Consider the following 6176-nt stretch of genomic DNA (forward strand, 5'->3'; position numbering starts at 1 on the left):
CCTTGGCTGCTTCCCTACCATGTCACCCTCTGAATTTACTAACCAGAGTAAAGGCATTGTGAGCAGCTGATTCCTGCTGAAGTTCTGGGCTAGGGTGGCGGATGGCAGGCAGAGCATAGAGCAGAAAAACAGCTTCAAATGAAAAGTCAGACATCAAATACCTCAAAATATGTTCTCCACTCCCTGCCATAGGGAATACCAGATCAGTTTTGTCCCTTCTCCCCTTCCTCACCAGCGTGGAAAGCCACGTGCATTCTTTATCTGTCCTACACAAATCTCCTGGGCCCTGGTAACTTCTTGTCTTGCCTCCCGCTGGATATTCAAAACTCTGCCTTACTTAGCGGCACAAATATGTTCAGTTTCTACTGACCCATCTTTTCTCCTCCAACGTGCAACTCAGGTAGGACAGGGAAAGAATGAAAGGGGCTTTGATGTCTCCAGCTAAGACACCTGCCAACAAGTTTTCCTGCACTCTGGACTCATCCACCCAAGAGAAAAATGTTGCCATTCCACACCGTGAATTGAAACACCACAAGTATGTACCTCCAAATATGCACAAAATTCTGTTTCAATTAAGAACAAAATAAAACTTTTTAAAAAACATACTGTGGGAATTGCCAATTTTCTAACATTGGGATTCTATGGCTCTGTGGCTTTACTCAATTTGTCTTCAGATGGCTAAATGCTTCAGAAACAATAAGCACTCTCTGCACTCTGACTCCCTGGCCAAGGAGGGGAAATTAAAGTTCATAAGTTTCATGGATCAAAACTTCCTAGAATACAGTGACAACTGCCGTGCATTTGCAAATCTCTGCTCTCCTTTGTGTGTTTGTACAAAACCGAATATACTCTCATCCCCATTCAAGAAACTGAAGCTTAAAATCCAGTAGAAGCATGAAGCAGTGACAGAGGATGAAACAGAGTAAAAATGATTTGAAGGGAAAAAAAATACAAGCACTGATCTGTAGCCAGAGGGAATGAAATGTCCATGCCAGCAAAAGGAATGGACTAAATGAGATTCAAAAACACCACCCTCTCCTGTGCCTCCCCGTTGGGTGCTGGTGGGGAGCTGGGAGCGTTTCCCAAAGCTATTTGCATGCTCTGCGTCCCTCTGGGGGAGGCAGCAGATAGCAAGACAGATGGTTATGGGAAGTGTGGGAGAGTCTGACGTCAAGTTTCTAAGCCAAATGGTGTTTTCCAAGTTCCGCCTCAGAACCCGTCCATAACAAACCCACTGCCTCAAGCCGTGCCCACTTGAGCCTCTCTCACCCCTTTGACCCTAATAACTTTCCTTCCCTATACTGAGACCATAATAGTAACACACGCCTAGCTGGTTCAACACGTGCTGCCTCGTCAGCTGTGGGGACTCAGGCTTCACCCTTCAAGTGTCTCCCTGAAGGGCCCTGCCTGGGCTCCCTTTGTACCCAGCTAGTACTTTGTACTGTCGTTCTGCCTACTCAACACACACTTACCAAATCCCTTCCCCACGCCCACCTCTGTATTTTTTTTTTCATGGGGACTTCCTTCTAGAAAAGAAAGACAATAAAGACATGAATAAAATGAGGAATTCCCCACTCCCAGTTCAAGCCTAAGCTTTATTTCTCGGGTGACCACGGAGTATTGCACTGGCCTTACTTGGCAGTTTCCCAGGCCAAAAGCTGCCCTCCCTACCCCAGACATGGGCACAGCCAGTAAGTATATCACAGGCTGTGCAGGGAGCTGTGAAGAACCCATTCCCTTAGGCCCCTCTGCTGGCCCTGCTCTTTCCATGTTTTTATCCCTGCCCCTAGATGTCCCTGTCTGAATCCTCTTCAGGCTTTTCTGCAAGGTCCACCTATGGATGACAGAAAGAAAACATCGGAAATAACTGTTCCCACAGCACTCAGCACCCCGGACTTCCCCGCCAGCCCTCCCTCTCCCAACCCCTTATTCGCAGAACTGATCCCTCCATGTGGGCCGGCCCTGTGCCTGCTCTGGTCCAGCTCCTGCACTGCACCATTCCCTGGGACCAGGAGCTTCCCCAGGCTTAGCCTCTGGCTTGCACCATCATGGAAAGTGGGAGTCCAGTCCATCCGGGCTCCAGGATACTTTGGCAAATTCCTCCTAAATCTGAGAACCCGCCTCCCCTTCTGGCGCAGCTCCACTCCCGACAAAGAAGAAATAAAATAATTACAGACGATGTCACATCAAATGGAATTTTTTGTTTTATCTTGGAATTTGGCAGAAGCCCCAGTAATAAATAAAACCCACCATTCAAAGAAACTTAGCCAAAAGTATAAAGGTATAGATGACCTATTCAGGACAGTCATGGGTCCACTGAGCTACGGTCACCTCCTCCTGTGAGGAGAGGAAGAGGCAGAGCTGCAGGTTACTGGAGATAGGACTCCAGGGCCACCACAGGACAAGAGCACAGAGCAATGAGAGATGTTGCTGCGATTTCCCACCTCCCAGAGCACAGGTACCAGAAAAGACACAAAAAGGCAAGAGGCTAGCAGTAGCAGCCAGGGAAAGGGTAAAAGGAAAGGGCTGCTTTGGGCACAACCTGACCTTCCAAGTGTAAGGACCAGGGCCTAATGTGTTACCAGAGGCCCAGTGGGCACCATCCGAAGATGCCTAGCCTGAGTCATGCTGAGCCACCGCCACAGACAGGGCCATACAGCAAAGCGGCTGCAGGGGACCCCTGGACCCCCGGGCCAAGGGCTCCTGGCGGGGTGCAAGACTCCTGCACAAGGGGGACTTGTTCCCAAGAAAGAGTCAGCAATTGTTTATCTGCTTTGGCAGAGGACATCTGGCAGCCAAGAGTTGTACTAGTGCCCCAAAATATAAATAGTATGAAGAACACAAACAAGGAAGGGGAACAGGGAGGTAGACTGTGTGGAGACGGGAAGGGGGCCTAGGGATGAGGAGAGAGCCTGGAGGGGAAAGGGAAAGATAAAAGATTAAGATCCAGTATGCTTATGTGCCACTGCCAAGGTGAATGTAATTATGCATTGCAAGCATGTATAACACTTTTTAAAAGAGTTGTATTAGTCCATTTTTTCATTACTATAATAAAATACCTGAGGCTGGATTACCTTACAAAGTAAGGAGTTTTATTAGTTCACAGTTTGGGAGATTCGAGGGAAAGGCACTGGCATCAGTTGGGCTCTGGCGAGGACAGAACATCTGATGGACACAGAAGAACAGGAGAGTACGAGGGAGGATGTGACCGCAGGGCTGGGTTCACCCTTCCAACAACTCAGTCTTGCGGAGGTCTGGAGTCCCAAGGGAGCTTGTAACTCCAGCCACAGACAGAGAGAACTGCAAACCGCACCGGCCGTGAGAACATCTTCGGCCCACTTCCTGCCCCTCCTTACACCTTGACCCTGAAGTTGCCAGGGGACGCCCAGTAGGGCTCGGGGAGGAATTGGCAAGAGGAGATCCGATACTCTCGCTCTTGCTGCTCAGTGGGACCTTAAGCCAAGCTCAAGCCCAGACCTGGTGTTTGGACATTAAATTGCACTGAACTCTTTAACATCTAAACATAAGAAAATTTCTTGTCATTATCATTACTTCAAGTTTTGGGTGGGGGAAAGTAACACCAATACAAATTTTAATAAATATCTGCAAAAAGGTGTTGATTATACTTATTCAGTGTTGAGACCAAGCTTGCACTAGTCTGTGGAAGCCATGTCCTACCTACATTCTGCATCATGCCACCAAGATGTCCTTTCCACTGACAGGGAAGTACAAGACGATTTTAACGCTCAAGGGTGGCCTAAGATGCTGGGATTTGTTCATGCTGTCATCCTTAGCAAATCCTTTCAAGGCAGGTTTGAAGAGGGGTGAAAAATACTTATTTCCGTATCTTACCAAATATAGCTTTTCAAATGCCTGTTATGGAGACAAAAAAGAGGCTTTAGAGGGACACAAACAGAGATGAGCTCTGCTTTGAAATCACCACCCAGGGAAACTGAGGAAGCAAACAATAGTGAGAGGGGAGCCGTTGCTAATGAAGAGGCACAGGGAAGGGTCTGTGCAAAGGCCCTGAGGTAGGAAAGAGGATGTGGTGGGGCTCACAGTCCCTGCCAGGGCAGAGCTTGGCAGATGACAGTGGAGTCGATTCGCACAAGGTGATGCGGTCCACGGTAAAGAGTGTGGATGGGCTTGCAGGGCATCCCAGAGTCCCAGCAGCAAACTAATCCAGTGTGACTTAATGTGTCTCAGATGCCACTCACTGTTATCTTGAAAATGGCCAGGGGAGGAGAAAGAGTTGGAGACCCATCAGATGGACATAATAGACTTTTAGAAGAAAAGGCAAAATACACCCCTAGTGGTTGTTTTGCTCAAGCTTACAGAGCCCGGTTACCTCCAGATCCCTTCAAAGCAATTTATTGGAAATTAACAGAGAAACAACACACAGGAAGAGCAAGCATCTGTTACACTGTCATATGTGTACATATATGCATATATTACATATGGTGTACACATACATGTTACAAACATACATATATCCCCTCTTGGTCCTCACTTACCTTGTTCTTGTACGGTAATTTTCTCACCTCTTCTCCTTTCCTCTATCTACAATTTCTAATCTCTCCTTGAACAGAATTTCAATGTTGTACTTTTCGGTTGTTCTTCAGCCACCTCATATCCATTTAATTTTATTTTCATAGCCTGTCACAGTGAAAATTCAGAATGAGAGTCTTTTCTAGCAATTCAGAAGATAGGCAAAAATATACCATCAATTATCAAAACGTCTTGATTTTTTTCTCACCAGCAGTTACACTGAGCAGCCTTCTCTGGCTGACCCTTTGACATGGCTGACCCTGGGCTCCCCCATCTACTGTCAGCCCCGCGGGGGGGAACCCCAAACACTTCTCCTTAGGACAGATGATTTCCCAGGAAGCTCCGCCCTCTCCTACGCATTGGAGCCTGGCTTCAGTAGCTGCTATGCATGGAGCCCTTGTCCCGGATGAGGCCCCATGCTAAGCACTTTACATATATTATAATAATCCATCGTTACAAGAACTCTTTAAGATAGCAACCCTTATACAGCATACCTCATTTTTTGTGCACTGCTTTATTGTGCTTTGTGGATATTGTGTGTGGGGGTTTTATTGGGGTTTTTTCTTTTTTCAAATTGAAGGTCTGGGGCAACCCTGTGACTGGAAGTCTATGGGGTCCATTTCCTCCAATAGTTCAGGTGATTGTTAGCATTGTTTGGCCACAAAGTGTTTTTGGTACTAAAGTATTTTTAATAATGGCATGTGTATTTTCCTAGAAGGGACATGACGCTATTGTACATTTAGTAGCCTGCAGTGTACTGTAAGCCTTTTATATGCAATGAGAAACCAAAGAATTCGTGTGACTTACCTTGTTGCAATATTTGCTTTATTGCAAGATTCACTTTACTGCCATGGTCTGGACCCACACCTGCGGTATCTCCGAGGTATGCTTGTATATCCTTATTTTACAACTAAAACATGAAGGGTTCGGTCACATACCCCAGGTCCCCCAAACGGTCAGTGGTGCCTCCCTCCAAGATCAAACTTGGGGTTTGAAATTTTGATCTTGATTCCACCGTACCCACCGCCCTGGTCACGCCCAGACAGGATGTTTGTCCTCATCGCCCCAGATCAAGTGTCTCATGGGCTTGCTGTGTGCACTGGGCGTGGCTTTGTTCTACGTCACTGCCCAAAGTGGCCTATGACAAAGCGCAGGCCTAACTCGGGCCCAACCCCAGCCACGCTGTTTCCTTGTAGGTGTAGGGGAGCGAGACAGCCCGTGGCGCCCCGGGTCAGTTTACAGTAGGTATGGACCTGTGCATCTTCTCTCTCCCGTGCATTTCATGACCATGCCACTAGCTTGAAATTGGCATCACGGGAAGATTTACACCAGGGAAACTGGCAGACATTACAGACCAGGGATTCGGTGGGGGGAAGTCATGTTCACCAATGCACCACTTGGGACCCAATAGGATAACAATAAAACCATTTCTTAAAGTCTTTTCATTAAAAAAAAAAAAAAAAAAAAAAAGCTTAGCTGAAATTGTCCACATAGGAAACAGTTCTCAGCATTGCAAAAATCTTTTCCCAACCTGTGCCACTCTCCTTGCTGCATTAGGACACTTGTTCATGCTTTCCTACATTCTGTTGAGCTTGCAGTCTTGCTGGAAGGAGGGAGCCAGTCTCAGG

The 6176-nt window shown here is 47.1% G+C and overlaps 1 long non-coding RNA gene across 1 annotated transcript; it reads right to left on the bottom strand.

Moving 5' to 3' along the window:
- Positions 1–1778: 1778 nt before the first annotated feature.
- On the bottom strand, positions 1779–5605 carry LOC104874696. The gene is made up of 3 exons (XR_783849.1): positions 5356–5605; positions 4515–4656; positions 1779–1834 (listed from the first exon to the last, which is right to left on the bottom strand). It is a non-coding gene; the product is annotated as an uncharacterized LOC104874696 (long non-coding RNA).
- Between the last annotated feature and the right edge of the window lie 571 nt (positions 5606–6176).

Source organism: Fukomys damarensis, unplaced genomic scaffold (assembly GCF_012274545.1).
Source record: "Fukomys damarensis isolate Sample0158 unplaced genomic scaffold, DMR_v1.0_HiC HiC_scaffold_35, whole genome shotgun sequence".
In the NCBI taxonomy this organism is placed as follows: domain Eukaryota; kingdom Metazoa; phylum Chordata; class Mammalia; order Rodentia; family Bathyergidae; genus Fukomys; species Fukomys damarensis.